This window comes from Mus musculus, chromosome 3, assembly GCF_000001635.26.
Source record: "Mus musculus strain C57BL/6J chromosome 3, GRCm38.p6 C57BL/6J".
NCBI classification, from domain to species: Eukaryota; Metazoa; Chordata; class Mammalia; order Rodentia; family Muridae; genus Mus; species Mus musculus.
Genome location: NC_000069.6, coordinates 28161673 through 28178420, shown reverse-complemented (window position 1 = coordinate 28178420; position 16748 = coordinate 28161673). Strand labels below are relative to the sequence as shown.

At 44.7% G+C, this 16748-nt stretch overlaps 1 long non-coding RNA gene across 1 annotated transcript in view; it reads right to left on the bottom strand.

Annotated features, from left to right (window-relative positions):
• The window catches only part of Gm42196, a 34866-nt gene extending 32957 nt beyond the window's left edge, over positions 1–1909 (bottom strand). Inside the window, exons 1-2 of the long non-coding RNA XR_880709.1 lie at positions 1767–1909; positions 545–663 (exon numbers count right to left, since the gene is read on the bottom strand). This is a non-coding gene — a long non-coding RNA (predicted gene, 42196). The remainder of the gene's footprint in view (positions 1–544; positions 664–1766) is intronic.
• Positions 1910–16748: the final 14839 nt, after the last annotated feature.

Below are 16748 nucleotides of genomic sequence, written 5' to 3'. Positions count from 1 at the left end.
CTATATTCCTGATGAATGAAAGTCAAACTTCCTGTCCCCAGGACCTACCCCTGAACTTGACTTATCTAGAAATTTGAAAGTATGCTTTGGTTGTCTTTTCTTATTGCCAAGACAAATAACATAGAAAGCATAGTACTTACAGGGATGAGTTTGAAGGGATAAAAAAAAAGCAAGCAAGCAAGCAAACACTATGTACTTTCCAGAGTAACCATTATTTCTATTAACATTTATTCTCTCCATTCTTTTTTCACTTATCACTGGGGATAAGTATTTATATTACAATGTTAATTATTTTGTAATCAGTGTTTTATACTTAATCTATATTGATCATCTTTCTGCATTATTAGATATCTGGCCTACTAAAAGAAGACATCTTGACACAGCAAGATGACTGCTTCACAGTGACACTAACTCCAACACACACTACTTTAAGAACTATATCTTTTATTTACTATTTGAGACATGTATTTTATACATGTATAAATATGTTTTGATCGTATCCACCTCCCGCTGCACCTCTTCAGTTCCCCCCATATGCTCTCACCATGTTCCAAGCATCAAGCCCGAGTTTCTTTTAACCCACGGAGTAATTAGTGATGCCAGTATGTGCACGGGTATGAGGCTGTCTGCAGGAGCATGGGCAATCTATCAGGGACCCCATCTCTAAAAACAAACAAACAAACAATCAAACAGAGAAAAACAAATTTGTCCTCCCTCTGCTAAAAGCCACTAACTGTCAATGGTTAATCAGCTAGCAGGACCTACCTCCCCTGTATTTGCTGGATTGTGACTGGCTTGATCATTTTATGAGAAACAATTGCACTTTTTGCCAAGCAATGTTTCCTAACACCTTTCCAAAATGTCCAAGGTAGGGCCTGGAGAGATGCCTCAGCAGTTAAAAGAGCACTTGCTCCTCTTCCTAAGGATCTGGGTTTGATTCCAGGCATCTGCATGGTGACTAGCAGCCTTCTGCGACTTCAGTTCTAGGGACCCTCTTATGACCTTTGAGTTTACCAGGCACATACATGGTACATAGTCATTAATGCAAGCAAAACAACCAAACACTTCTAAATATATACATTTGTATGTGTATATAGTATACAATATATATGTATTTTATGTTATGTATATAACATATACATATTATTATATACACATATAATACATAAAATAATCGTATATTTTGTATTTTATACATATACATATATTATATGGAAATATTTTATATATGTATGTGTGTACATATTATAATGTATACTATAATATATGATATATATACATACACACACACACACACACACACACACACACACACACACACACACATATCCCTCAAGGAAAATTCCTGTACAGACTGAGGGTTACCCAATGTTAGAGTGTTGCATAGCATGTCTAAGGCCCTAGACATCACTGCTACTGAAACAACAAGACAACAAATCCTTAAAAATAAAAGCTTTCATTATGTCCATGGATAGACTATGGATGTAGGAAACCCATGTGCTTCCTATGAGAACCTTTATGTGGCAGAAAATACGCCTAGAATGGAAGAAGGTCGCTGTGAGAGGCATTCCTCAAAGCCAGCGAACATAAAAGCCAAATCCAGATCTGAGGACCCTACACACTGACAGGGAAAGAGGCAGAAGGGGGCCAGCGTCTTGCCTGGTGCGCTAGGCCATTTCTCCATTCTTCCTCCCGCCCCCTGGAGGTCCACAGAAAAGGCCACTACCCTCAGAAAACTGAAGTGCTGCGGAGACTGGAATCTCTACCTGGGAGACAACTGTTGAGGCGGAGGAGGCACGGCCCCGCCCGACCGCCCTTGGAGCTGGATGCCTGGAGCCTGTGACTGGATAGACTGCAGCTCTAATCCTGGAGTGCCAGGCCTATTGGAACCAATCAGAACCACTCTGCTCTTGGAGTCTGGAGAAGGCTTCTGCCTCACCATGGCAACTGGCTCCCTGCTGAAAGGGAAACTCAGGCCTCTACTTTGCTTTCTGCTCAGCGCTGGATGGCTGAGGGCTGACAATGTCCCTTGCTCCTCTTTTCTCTTTTTAGCCTGTGAGGAAAATCGGACGAATGACAGTTTTGAGATGAAGCAGAGAGTGTTTCCCTAAATCCTGCTTTAACGCTGTCTGGGAAGAATCTCAAACCCCGTCCCTCCTTGTCTCTCCCTCTCTCCCTCACCCCCTCTCTCCCTCTCTCCCTCTCTCTCTCTTTCCCTCTCTCCCTCATCTTTGGATGTAAGCCAGACCAGCAATTTTAACTAGAGACCATTAGGGCTCGGATGAGCATGCCCTGGAGAGTTGGTTCTGTTTTAAGTTGCTTGGCCTCGGCCTCGCCTTTCTGTTCTGCTCTTCACCGAGGTTAGCAACAATGTTTAAGTTCCTTCTACATTGCTATGAAGGAGCAGATACTGTGGGAACACTTAATCTGGTTCGGCTGATGCCCTTGCTGCTGATAACTTTGTACTATAGCAATGGCCTTGTTTTGAGAAGAATTAAATAGACAGAAATTTGTTAGAGAAAAACAATATCCTTGATTTTGATGGGAACATTTAGGAAAACAAGAGAAGGAAAGTCTTTCGTCTGCGTGTATGTGTGTATGTGTGTCTGTGTGTCTCTGTGTGTGTACATGCATTCACGTGCGTGGGCGTGCACACACAGCATTTGTGTATTCATTAATTCAACAACTATATGTTAGGGGTAGTGAGAAGGCTCAGTATAATGTCTGTCTGCATGCATGAGAATCTGAGTTCAGACCTCCAGCTCCCATGTGCAAACACATGCTTGCTCTCCCGGCAGTGGAGAGGAGGAGGAGGAGGCAAGAGGGTTTTTTAGGGCTTGTAGGCCAGTCAGTCTGCCCTAATAAGTGAAAGACCCTGTCTCAAAAAACAAGGTAGACAGTAACTGAGAAGGACACCCCAAATCAACCTCTGACCTTTACAGGTGCACATGCATATATATATATATGCACTCACAAACATGTACAGGCAAACACCACACACACATACACACACACACACACACACACACACACACACACACACCATTTATCAAGCTTCATCACAATGTGGAGCTCTATAGAAAAATGCAACAATAAAAATGGACAAATATCTGTCTTCCCCAAATCTAGTAGGGAAACATAGAAAGCGTGTTCACAAGCATATAATTAAAGACGAATCCTGTACAAATCTGTAGTTAGAAGGATCAAGAGAGACTGTGAAGCAGATGATATGGGAGGCAGACTTTGTAAATGTGGAAGGACTAGCATGAAGTAATCCTCGCTAGAGAAAACTGTATAAACAACTGGTGGAGTGAGAACACTGAGTCTGTGGCAAACTCAATGATCTGGTTTCAGGTGCTCAAAGGTAAGAATAAGAAAGGCTCAAGGCTGGGTTAGCGGTCAGGTGGGAGAGTGCCTACCCAGCATGCACAGAGTCGTGGCTTCAGTCCCCAAGCACCAATTGGACATGGAGTTAAGACCTGGAATCTCAGCACCCAGAAAGTAGAGGCTTCAGAAGTTCAAGGTCACCCTCAGCTACATAAGTAATTCCAAAGCACCTTATCAAAAAAGAAAGGAAGGAAGGGGGAGGAAAGAAGGAAGGAAGGAAGGAAGGAAGGAAGGATGGAAAGAAGGGAAGGAAGGAAGGAAGGAAGGAAGGAAGGAAGGAAGGAGGGAGGAAAGAAAGAAAGAAAGAAAGAAAGAAAGAAAGAAAGAAAGAAAGAAAGAAAGAAAGAAAGAAAGGAAGGAGGAGAAAAGAAGGAAGGAAGGAAGGAAGGAAGGAAGGAGGAGGAAAGAAGGAAGGAAGGAAGGAAGGAAGAAAAGAAAGAAAGAAAGAAAGAAAGAAAGAAAGAAAGAAGGGAGGGAGGGAGGGAGGGAGGGAGGGAGGGAAGGAAGGAAGGAAGGAAGGAAGGAAGAAAAGAAAGAAAGAAAGAAAGAAAGAAAGAAAGAAAGAAAGAAAGAAAGAAAGAAAGAAAGGGAAAGAAAGAGAGGAAGCAAAGAAAAGGAAAGAAAGAAAGGAAAAGAAAGAAAATAGTCAGGGCACAATATTTTCAGGGTTCTTAAATGTCAACTTAAGGAGTTGAGGTCTGTTCCAGAAGCTACACAATAGAAACCATCAAAGCAAAGAGTTAATGTGGTATGGAGGATGATGGGAGCTGGAAGAGAGACAGGGAGGGTCCTGGCACAGGGCAGACACGACAGAGATGGGTCCATTGAAAATCAAAGACAAAATATGCAGTTTCACAGCTAATTAGATGTAGACTCTCCTAGGTCCTTCACACCGTTCTGTGTACAGTAAATAACTGAGCCGTTTTGCCCCAGGTGTCTCAGATAGTGGCAGTTAAAAAACAAGAAAAGTAGCCTCCGATTCAATTGCAATGGTTGTAATTATTGCTTCCTCTACCCTTTCAGTCCCTGCTTCACACTTATGGCCACGCGGCAATGACATTCCCAGGTCACTGATTCTTAAGCTTTAGTGCATTAAAACCACCTGGAGGCTTTGTCATAACACAGGCTGTGATATTTTAAGAAATTGGATTTCTGGACTGGAGAGGCAGCTCACTTAGTAGCTCCTAGTTCCTCCCTAGGATTCTAGGAGACAAGATTTGTAACCCAGCACTGAATAGATTGAGTATGGTGGCACATGTCTGTAATCCCAGGACTTGAGAGGAACGGGCAAGAAAGGTTTAAAGTTTACCCTGGCTATATGTGATTCTCAGGCCATTCTGGGCTGCAGGCAGCTTTGTCTCAAAGAGGTAGGGAAGGAGGAGGGAAAAGAAAAGACTAGACTCTATTGGGTGTCTATGACAGTTCTCTACCTTCCTAATGCTGAGACAACTTAATATAGTTCCTCATGTTATGGAGACCCCCAATCATAATTTTTTTTTTCGAGACAGGGTTTCTTTGTATAGCCCTGGCTGTCCTGGAACTCACTTTGTAGACCAGGCTGGCCTCGAACTCAGACATCTGCCTGCCTCTATAAATGTTTTATTACTACTTCACTGCTATAGTTTTGCTTCTATTATAAATTGAAATGTAAGTATCTATGTTTTCTGATTATCTTAGGCAACCCCTGTGAAAGGGTCATTTGCCCCTAAAGGGGCTGAGGCCCACAGGTTGAGAACCGCTGGTCTCAGCAATGACGACGTGGCTGTTCTGTGGACTGAACGTGAAGTCCCGCTTCTGCAGGTCTCCTGTGGCCACCTTTGTAACTACGGGGCCGAACAGAAGCAGCAGAGGAAGCCACTGAGTCCAAGAACACTCTTCTTGTTCTTTGAACCGGCATTATTTGAGATGCCTGGAGCAAAGAGGCTCAGAGATTTATTTCCTGAACACAAAACATTATGGTGTAACTTTGTAATCACAGCTATCGTCAGGATCAAATCCTATCTCTGCCTGTTGTACTACTGACTAATTCCTCGAAGTCTCCAATCATTGCAGGTTATATTTATTATTCCTCACATATTATTTTATATTAATATCTGGATAATAATTACCACTGCATAGGGTTGTGAGGAACAGTCGTGGAAACCCATAGAAAGTACTTGGTTGTATGCCAAGATGCACATAAAATGAAATATGGAAATGTATATGATATTTATAAGAACTTTTTAATTGATAGAAGGTAAGGAAGGATTGATAATGCCAACATCTGCTGAGCTGAAGGTAAGAGGACCAAAGTTCAAAGTCAACCATCAGTTCTCCGAGTGAATTCAAGACAGCCTGGACCATGTGAGACTTAGACTAAACAAACAAATAAAACTCACGGAGATGTCACTCTTCCTATTTTCTGTTTGGTTTTGTTTAGCTTTTGTGACATTTTTTTCTTCTTGCCATCTTACCCTGTTTAGGTTGCTGTGACAGTGTACTGTACAGGGTTGACGATGCGGGCTGAGCAGTGGAGTGTCGGGCTAGCGCTGGCTTTCACCAGCAGCTCTGCAGAGAGGTGGCACGTCCCTGTGAGACTAGCAGTATGAGAACCAGTTCAAGGTCACTCTCAGTGACAAACATAATCATCTGTCCAAAAGAAAGAAAGAAAGAAAGAAAGAAAGAAAGAAAGAAAGAAAGAAAGAAAGAAAGAAAGAAAAGACAAAAAAGCATACCAGGGTCTACTGAGCCCCATGGAGCACTGTGTAGCCATACATGGTGAGTTTGGCTCCTTCCCTACACTAACCCTTCCGTGAGAGTGAAGTGGTCACCTCAGTCACCATCTGGTTTGTCAGCCCCTTGGGGACAACGAAGACCCCCAGGGGTGGTCATGACTTTGGATTAATCATTTTCTCTCCATAGCTCGTTACAAACATCAGCACGTTCAGTCTCAAAGAACATAGTAAGATTCGCTTTCCTGGCAACTTCCTGCTAGCTGGGACAGTGTCCGGAAGAGGGAAAGGAACAGATACCTGAACCCAGAGGGAGGAGGAGTCAGGGGGAGGATAGAAAGCTTCCTGTTTGGACTTTTGTGCCTATTTCCAACCTATTAGCATCGTTGTCTGTGGACCTTGAGGCTTTGGGTCTGGTCCTGAGGTTTTTACCAGTGCAACTGTCTGGGGCTTGTCCCCAGCAAAGAAGGCAGCAAGGAAGCATTTCTCTTTAACCAGATAAGTCTGGTGTCGCACCATCCACGAGGGACGCGGAAGGCAGGTACTCCTATAGGGAGGACCATCTCAGGTTGAGCCTGTGTCTTGGGAACTTGAATTCCCCACCCTGCAAAACGAGCTTGGAAATCAGATACCCCTTCCCCTCAGTTTGCTGCAGGGGGGATGGTGGAGGGAGCCTTGAAGAGAATGGGATGAGGTTTTCCTGCTGTGGGCTCCCCAAGTCAGACGTTGTCACGGGTTAGCAGAAAGAGCAGCGTTCCATTCATCCGAAGACAAGGGAAGTGGCTGTGTAAACCAGATATTGTTTCTTGTGGCAGGCACTGTCCTATGCATGGTAGGTATTTGGCAATAGCTCTCTTTTCTGCTTATTACACTTCCTCTTCCGGTGATTGCATAATCCAAAAATGTCTAGACGTTGCCAACAGCCCCCAGGGGGCGATAATCACGTGGCCTGAGACCTGCTGCTCTCTGGTGCGGTTCTCTGCTGGAATCACTCAAAGAACACTTGGTCCGTTCCCTGCTTCTAGAAAACACTAAAACTCCCCGTGAAAAGGTAATTTAGAGGAAGTAGAACACAGTCTCAAAACAGTAGGCACAGAAAGGCAGGTGGAAGCCGATGAAATAAAACCTTTTTTTTTCCAGGTAAGGAAAAGGAGACAGGAAGCTTGTGATATGCCTCAGGCCCAAAGATGAGTCAGAGGGAAATCAGGGAGGGTAAGAGGAGTATAGGGTCTGACCTTCAGTCAAAGAAAAACAGCTCCATCCTTCCCCCTTCCCTCCCCTCCTTCAGTTGGGATCTACGTGGGAACAAATGTCGGTTGTTTTAGAAGCTGGTGGAACGTTCAGAAATGTTTCCTTTAAATGAAGGGCAAAAGGCGGGGTCAGGGGGAGCGGAGAAAAGCTAGAATTGCTGACTTAAGAAATGTAGTTTACCTGGTCCACTGCTGCCACTGCCTCAGACCCTCCCGCTTGCCTGGCTGGCTGGCTGCATGGCTTCTCCTATTGGACAGACGAGGAGCTGGAGCTTCAGTCAGAAGGCTAGCAGTGAGGCTGGGGTCAGGCCTAGGGATTGTCCCCAGGAGCAGCTCCTCCTCTGGCCTTGCCCTGCCTCTGGACCATCCACAAAGCCAGACTCGGTCATATCATCCCCCTCTCTTCTCCCGTTTTTGAAACAGGATCTCCAGGAATTAGGCTGACCTGGAACTTGCTAAATAGATGAAGATGGACTTCCGATCCTCCTGCCTCCTGCTGGGATTCCAGGCCTTTGGCATCAAGTCCAGGCTATGGAGTGCTAGGACTCATCCACTAGGGGCTTTGTACACTAGGCAGGCACCCTACCAATGGAACTGCATCCCAGGTCCTCAGGGTGTTCTGTTCTCTAAGGGATCCCTTTTGTTTACCTCAAGGATAGTTAAAAGTCCTTGTCTGTAACAGCGGCACCCAGAGGTATCCCTCTCGGGGGTTTCCCTGGTCCCCTGCATTCTGATGGTGCAGAAAAAACTAACAGGAGATTGTTGCTTGACAATAAGTATCTCTCATTGGCTGTCTCAGGCCTCAGCACCTCCCTCTGGGCCTATCCCAGCAGGTGGGCTGGGGTGCAGGTGGGGCTCTCCATTCTGATCTTCTGGAAGAATGGCTTCCCCAAACCTCCTTGATAGGACACTTTTCTCCCTCCCTCTCTCCCTCTCTCCTTTCCTCCCTCCCTCCTTCATTCCTCCCTCCCTCTTCCCTCCTTCCCTCTCCTCTTCCTTCCTCCCTCTCTCATTCCTCTCTTCCTCCCTCCCTATCTTCCTCCTTCATTTCTTTCTTTCTTCCCTTCCTTCCTCCCTTCTCTCCCTTCTTTCCCTTCTTCCTTCCTTCATCCTTCCTTCATCCCATTTCTGTGTTCACAGTATGTGTGATGTGTCAGAGGGAGCCATTTTTCCAGACTCCTGATTTCTTTCTCACAAGCCCTAAATCACTTTTGGGCCTTTTGTTCTTTAAGACAGGGCCTTATGTAGCCCAGATTAGCCTCAGACTCACTGTGTAGCCAAAATGACCTTGAACTCTGATCCTCCTTCAGAAGGCTAGGATTATAGGCATGGACCACATGGCCACCTTTAAAAGAAAAAAATTAGTTTCGATATATTTGTTATGTTGAAAGAAAACTTATGTAATACATTTTAAAATTTTTTAACAAAGGAAAGATTTGCGGAAATAGCTGTTTTTCTCATTTCTCTGTGCTGAAATATTTTGTGCGTTCTTTGAGTATATAGGACTAATGTCTTGTGACACATGTGTCCCTAGAATGACCCAAAACAACAACAAATGACAATCTGTTTATTCTGAGCCCTATACTCTAGAACAGAAGCCATACCTTTTTATACAGGGAAAACTGTAGCCCAGAAAAATGAAGTGGGCTACTCAAGGTCACAGAACTAAAAAGGCAAAGCATTAAGCCATAACGGAGTAGGAGTATTTCAGTCTGAGGAGAACGATTTATGCTTTACATAAAATCCTGGTACCTATAGGCAGCTTGGGGAGAGCTAATGTTGGAATAGCCTGTGGTGAGATTCAGACCTGGGACAAATAACTGAGGTGCATAGTTTACATACCAAAGTGAACTTGGCCGCCAGGTTCTCTGGGCATCCCTCAGGCCCTACCTGTTACAGGGCATACATACTCTGCTCTCTGCCCTGAACTTTCCAGCTGAGGAGCTGGCTTACCCTCCCTCCCCCAGGAGCAAACATAAGTCCTTGAGTATGGATTTTAAGTGTGTGCTCCCAACCCTGCCCCACCCTCTCCTTTTCAATATAATACAGACATTTCGGTATCTCTTCTTGTTCTTGTTCTTCTTGCTCTTCAGCACTAAAGGCCAGACCAAGTGGACATCAGAGTCCCTTCCTTCCTCCTTGCCATGGGCCTAAGTTTGGTTCTAAGCACCCATGTTGAATGGCTCACAACCACCTGTAACTCTAGCTCCCATATGCATGCACGCACATGGAACCCACACACATAGAAACAAAAACACATAGAAACGAAAATCTTCAAACAAAACAAAATCTACATTGAGCCCAGAACACTCATGGGAAACAGCAAAGCCCACTGCAGGTCAGTGTGGATCTAGTGACTTGGTGACATATCAAACTTTACATCAGGGTGCTCACCTTCAACACAGGAGCAACTCGAGGTTCTTGGGCACTAAATTAATCGCAGACCATGGTGAGTGGGAAAGACTGCAGATTTGGGCAGAGGGCAGGCTCAAGCCTCTGGACCTGCAAGCAAACATAAGTCCTTGAGTGTGGATTTTTAAGTGTGTACTCCCAACCCCGCCCCACCCTCTCCCTTCTTTCTGTGTTTCCATCTTTCTATCTTTCTATTTTAACACTAGGGCCCAGCTTCTTATACTGGGGGTTACAGCTTTACCCTCCCAGTGACAGATTGCTCAGCTACACGCTGAGACATAAACCTCCTTCCAGTCATCCCAGAATTAGGCCCATAGATTTCCAGTTATGGAAGGGAGGTGTTCCAACTCAGGCAGCAGATGTAAATTATAGGCCTGAATGGATTTTGCATGAATTTCTCCTAGGCTACTTCCATGCTGCTTAAATACCACTTTTTAAAAGCAACATGGCATTGTATTTTCAGAGGCGATTTGTTTCCACTGCAGAGAGGGCTCCAGGAGGCCAGAGCAGTCTTTCAAGCTCTTCCCCTTGCAGGGAAGAACATTGACCAGTGAGCAGTTCTCTAGAACCCACAGTGGGATTTCATGGTTCCCCAGCCCATGCTCTCACACAGCTTCACTCTTCCTTTTAAGACAAAACTTAGGATCCAAGCTCAGCTTCCATATGTCCTGGGAAAAACAGCTCCGCCACCTGCAAAGACAGGGAGTGACTGTGCAGGAGGTCAGGTGGCAGATAGTAGCAATTCGTGTCCTAGCTGCTCAGCCAGGCCCACGTGCCTTGTGCTACGGACTCTTGGCTCTCTTTCTTGATACAATTTTTTGAGAACTCATTGAGTAAAGAACAAAAAGGCAGGCCCTGTGCTCCCTCCTCACTTCTTCCTAGAGGGATAGAACTGCGGTCACATTGAAATCCTGAGCATAATTTTACCACCCTGGAGGTGGGCACTCTCTCATAAGTAAAGCTCACTGGCTGTGTTGAGGCTCCAGCTCAGCAGCAGTTGAGCTGGGGGTTCGCCTGCACACAGCCCTGGCTTTAGTGGCCAGTACAAAAGCTGAGTTCATGAGCCAGGACACTGCAACTTCATTTCTTTCCCAATGTGCCCACTGTTTTCTTACTCGGATCTATTGGTGAGACATTTCACATGGAGCTCGAGATGACTATCTCAGCCCTTCCCATACGCACTCAGGGACTGGGGTTATTGAAACTATTTGTAGAGACATTTGGAGCTGGTTGGGTGATTCAGTTGGTAGAATATCTGCCGAGTTTGCACGAATCATTGGGTTTCACCCCTAACACTCCATAAATGGGGTGTGGTAGCACATATTTATAATCCTAGTTCTTAGGAGGTGGAGGCAGGAGGATGAGAAGTTCAAGGACATCTCCAGCAATATAAGCAGGTTTGGGCCGGCCTGCGATTCTCTGATACATGAGATCTTGTTGTTAAAAAGTGGGCTTGAAGAATAGAAACATGGCTCAGTGATGGACAGCACTTGTGTGTGTGACACACACATGCACACACTTAAAAATAATCAAAAATAAATATCTAAAAAGAAATCCCAAATGTTCCCAGGAGACCTCCCCAAGGTCAGACGTACACCGGGCCTCCGGCCTTGAGCACACTGTCGCCAGCTTGCATTACTGCATCACTAGTGGCTCCAGTATATCCAAGTGAAGAGTTAGATGCGCTCTACACAACTTTGAGTGGACAATACTGGGGGATGATTGTGTACTTGCATACATGTGCAGTTAGGTTGTGTGTCTGAGGTCATCCTAAGCTGAAGTTTCTCAGGAGCTGTCCACCTTGTGTCTTTGAGGCAGGAACTCTCATTGGTCTGGTCCCTGTCACATAGTATATAGGAGAACTGACCAGCAAGCCCTGGGGACCTTCCTGCCTCCGTCCTCCCAGCACGGGGAATACAAGCATATGCTGCCATGCCTGGCTTTTTCTGTAGGTGCTGGGGATGGCACTCAAGACCTGGCAAGGACATTATCAACTGAACTCTCTCCCTAGCCCAGTACATTACCTAAAGAAACAAAAGCAGGGTGTGGCCTAGGTAGAAAACAGACTTTCATGTCTTCATCATCAGCTCTAGCGATTGAGATCTGAGGTTTGGGTAGCTGAAAGTCTGTTCCATGGACCAAGCCATCTTGGGATAAACGGGTGAGGGCTTGTCTTCATTTCTTGTCCCATGTGGCTAAACTACTGCTTGGTGGGATGTAAAATTACTGACCTAATTGGTCCATTGTTTGCCAAGGATTGGTCAAGGGGGGAATCTGCATTGGGCAGTGGTGGCTGGGACAGCCTGGACCTAGTAGAGACCACAATCTCTTGAAGGAGAGATATTCTTAGATATGTAAGTAGTATGATCTATGTTGTAAGTGACAGAAACCAAATCATAAAATAAATATGTTTATCATGATATCTATTATATATACAACTTTCTAATGTTTGAAATTTATAGAATGATTAAGCGCCTCTCTGCCTTGTAGCTCACCTAAGAAAAAGAGTTTGCACAATTGAAATAGCTAAAACTACTCTCCTGCACTTGCACATGGCTTGCCTTTGCTCCGTATTATTTCTATCTTATGTTTATCCATTTCTGAACAGTATAGTAATTTTTATTGGTTTTACTATATTTATTCTGACTGCAGTTAACTGAACCTCTTTAATTAAAGGTCTAGTCAATACAATTCAGAAATTTTGAAGAAAGAAACTGGGCATACCTAGAAGATGACAACAGGAGCTGATGGACATCATGAGGTTTACTCAGGGGGAGCTCTGGAGTTAAGACACTGCAGCTCAAGTGTCCCTGTAAAGACCTGATTGAGAGAACTGTGGTCTCATTCAAAGATGATGCTGGAAAGCCACGGTGGTACTCAAGTTTGGGTTCTAGTGCCACCTAGAGGGCAGAATGTGATGATTCCCATTTTCTGCTGTGTGTAAGTAATTTTGTCAGCAGTTAGTTTTCAGAGGGCCTTAATTTTCTTAAAGATTCTGTGGTGTGTGTGTGTGTGTGTGTGTGTGTGTGTGTGTGTGTGTGTGTGTGTGTCTGTGTGTCTCTGTGTGTGTGTCACATGTGTGCATGTGAGCTGTTGACATAGATGCTGAGAAATGAACCTGGGAACACTGGAAGAGTGTTCTCAACCACTGAGCTATCTCTATAGCTCCACAGCACCTTGGTTCTAATATTTCATTTAATTTTAAGTAGTTTTCGCTGAAGTCAGAATTTCTTCACTTGCCTTTAGTCCTTTTCCTCTTTCCTTCTTTCTTCCTTCTCCTTCCCTCCCTCCCTCCCCCCCTCCTCTTCTTCTTTGTAATTTATTTTTAAAACAGGGTCTCCCTGTGTAGTTCTGGCTGCTCTGGAACAAAAATCTACCTGCACCTGTGTGCTAGGACTAAGGATGTGCTACATCATGTCTGAAAAATGTAAGAAGTTCTAGGTAATGAAGAAATTAATCTCCCAACAGATTACTGTGTAACAAATTTAATCCTTTTCTGTGCATCTATCTGATGTTATGATTGATGGTTTTGTTGCTATTGCTGTTTGTTTGTTTTGGTCAGACTGGCCTAGAACTTGCAATGTAGTGAGGATAGCTTTGAACTCCTAACAATTCTGATTCTACCTTCCAAGTGCTGGGGTTACAGTTGTGTGCCACCACAGTAATGTTGTTCCAATATAATTTTAGGGGGCTAGGATGTTAGCATAGTGGTTAAGAGTTGCCAGCACTCATGTCTGGAGGCTCATAGACACCTCTGGAGACCTGATGCCCTCTTCTGGCCTTTATGGGTAGGTGGTGGTTTGAGTATGCCTAGCCCAAGGAGTGGCACGATTTGGAGGTGTGGCCTTATTGAAGTAGATGTGTCACTGTGGGCTTAGGCTTTAAAACCCTCATCCTAGCTGCCTGGAAGCCAGTCCTCTACTAGCAGCCTCCAGATGAAGTTGTAGAACTCTCAGCTCCTCCTGCACCATGCCTGCTTGGATGCTGCCATGCTCCTCACCTTGATGATAATGGACTGAAACTCTGACCTGTAAGCCATCCCCAATTAAATGTTGTCTTTATAAGAATTGCCTTGGTCATGGTGTCTACTCACAGCAGTAAAACCCTAACTAAGGCAGGGTACCTTCACATATGTGGGAATACTCACATAGACAAGTTCACACACATATAAAATATTTTAAAAGACTTTATTCGGGTAGCATCTATATACCATAAAATTCAATAATTTAAGAAATGTAATTTGGTATTTTTTATTAGTTACTGAGTTGGACACCATTGACCAGTGTTAAAACATTTTTATAACATGAACAAAATCTCTCCTGTCCTGTATATTAATAGTTAGTCCCACTTCCCATTCTTAGCTGTGTGTTCTGTCTCCAGAAAGCCTTTCCGAACCCCTTTCTTGTTTGGGTATTTCATGTAAATGGAGTTATGTAACATGTGTGCCTTTGAATCTGGCATTATGTTTCTGAAGTTTATCCATGTTGTACAATTCATCAGTACTTCATTCTTTTTAGTTGTTGGGTAGGTATTCCACTGTATTTGTCTACTTACGTAGATGAACATTGGATTGCTTCTAATGCCTTATTACTATAAATACTTGTACAGTAATTGTCTTTCTAAGGAAAAGTAACTTTTATTGCTAAACAAAATAGTACATCAACTGTGCAAAGGAGAACGTGCATAAATGACGTGGGTCAGGAAGAAAGTTAAGACCAGCTGTTTGAGGAAGTGTTTTCTCCAGAGTTCAGCATGGGAGGCACTGAGAAGCAGGTCCTTGTAGAAGCACAGCAGTGCCGTGGAGTCATTCAGGATGCATGCTGATGGGACAGCAGCACTGAGAGGTGACTAAGGAGCACCTCCTTGGGAGCACTACTGAGGTTGGGAATTTATGTCTCATTGCTACCCTCACAAGAAGGCAGGGCTCATGAGGACATCTCCAGAGGGAAGACTGGCATCAGAGGCATCCCAAGTCCATTCTCTGTGGGTACCTTCAAGATCTTGGCAGGTCGGATTTCTCACCAATATCCCTGGAGGCAATGAAGCTACTTCTCAGGGCTCTTCTGGGAGGATGTGTAAGAACACTCAGCGCAAACACTAATGCAGTTCATCATGGTGCCACATTTTCTCTGTAAGAATGAGTTGGGTCCACGACACGCAGAAGTAGTAGTGGTGACCTCTGCTTACCCTGGGAAGATTTTCCATTTTTATTTATTTTATGTGTTAGGACCACATGGTCAAAGATTGGAGGACAACTTTATAGAGTCAGCTCTCTCTTTCCAAAGACAGAGCTCAGGTCAGCAAACTTGGCAGCAAGTGCCTTTTCAAGTATCTGCTGAGCCATCTCACCTGCCCAGATTTTATATTTTCCCCATTAGATGTTTCTGAACTTGGATCCTGGCAAACAGAATCTACCCCCTTTTGAAGTAATAGAATACTTGTGGAAGGTGAACCTTATAAGACAAAATATTGCTTTTTTACCCAAACCGTCATAAACTGGTAGAAATTGTTAATCTGAAAGGAACCGTTAGGTCTTAGAGGATGAGAATAAAAATGATTGGCCTGAGAAGTCAGTAGCTCAACTGTATCTAGAGATGATGCTTAGGACTCTACAGTGCCTGCTGTTTATGGAAGACAGTTAGGGGTCCTTGGGTTTAATCAAAACTTAGTATCGTGTGAGGATAAAGATGAAAAATAAAAATTCCTGGTAAAGCATCAAATGCAGCGATTTGCAGTTTTAAATAGTCCTTGCTGCTGCCCTTCCCCTTGTCTTTGTCTGCAGAGCAAGCCTGTAGCAAGGCAAGAGCCTTGCTCTGGCAAAGAGATGAGATACAGATTTGATTGCGAGAAATCCACCCGAGACTTGATCAACCTGATCTTGTGTGTGTGGCGCATGTGTGTATGTGCATGGTGGTAGTGGGTAGATGTGTGGTGGTATGAGCTGGCCGTGAGTGGTGATTGGTGGGTGGTGGTAGTTAGTGGTGACAGTCATGGGCGGGTGGTAGTGGAGCATTGTGTACTTACAAGTACAGGTGGATATGGAAGCCAGAGGTTGACACCGGAGTCTGGGGTTCACTGATTCAGCTAGACTAACAGGCAAGCTTCCGGATCAGCCTGCCTCCATCCCACTCCCAACCAAGGCTGAGATCACATACACACACCACCATTACTTTTACATGGGTGCCCCATAGTGACTCAGGTTCCCATGCATGGGTGCCCCCTGGTGACTCAGGTTCTCATGCATGGGTGCTCCCCAGTGACTCAGGTTCCCATGCATGGGTGCCCCCTGGTGACTCAGGTTCTCATGCATGGGTGCTCCCCAGTGACTCAGGTTCCCATGCATGGGTGCACCCTGGTGACTCAGGTTCCCATGCATGGGTGCCCCCTGGTGACTCAGGTTCCCATGCATGGGTGCCTCCTAGTGACTCAGGTTCCCATGCATGGGTGCCCCCTGGTGACTCAGGCTTTCATGCATGGGTGCCCCCTGGTGACTCAGGTTCCCATGCTTGCACAGCAGGTAGTCTTCCTACTGAGCCACCATCTCCCCAGCCCCTGAACCATGATCTCTACAATGACAGATAGCAAGTTTCTTTTTTCCCTTTCCCTAGAAAAGTTACAGGCTCTTACTTTTGGGGGAGGGCAAGGCAGGTGAGTCTCCCAGGAACTGCTCATCTTGTATAAATCACTAAATGGCGAAAGCAGAAGTCACATGGGTGCTACAAACTTCCTGGGGAAGAAACTACCTACCATGAAGTTATGGTAGATGTCTATGCTTGTCTTTTAACTATAGACTCAAAATGCTTCTCACTATACTAAATTTCTATACATCCAGTCTTCTGGGTAGACGGAAGAAACCCCTCTTTCAGGGTTTGCAGTCAAACTAAAGAATGTTCATGCTTTTAACCCAAAACTGTTTCATAAAGATTTGTTTCATAAGGGTTGGCATCTATTGCTTTCTCTATTATGTGGGCTGTAATAAACTTAAAAA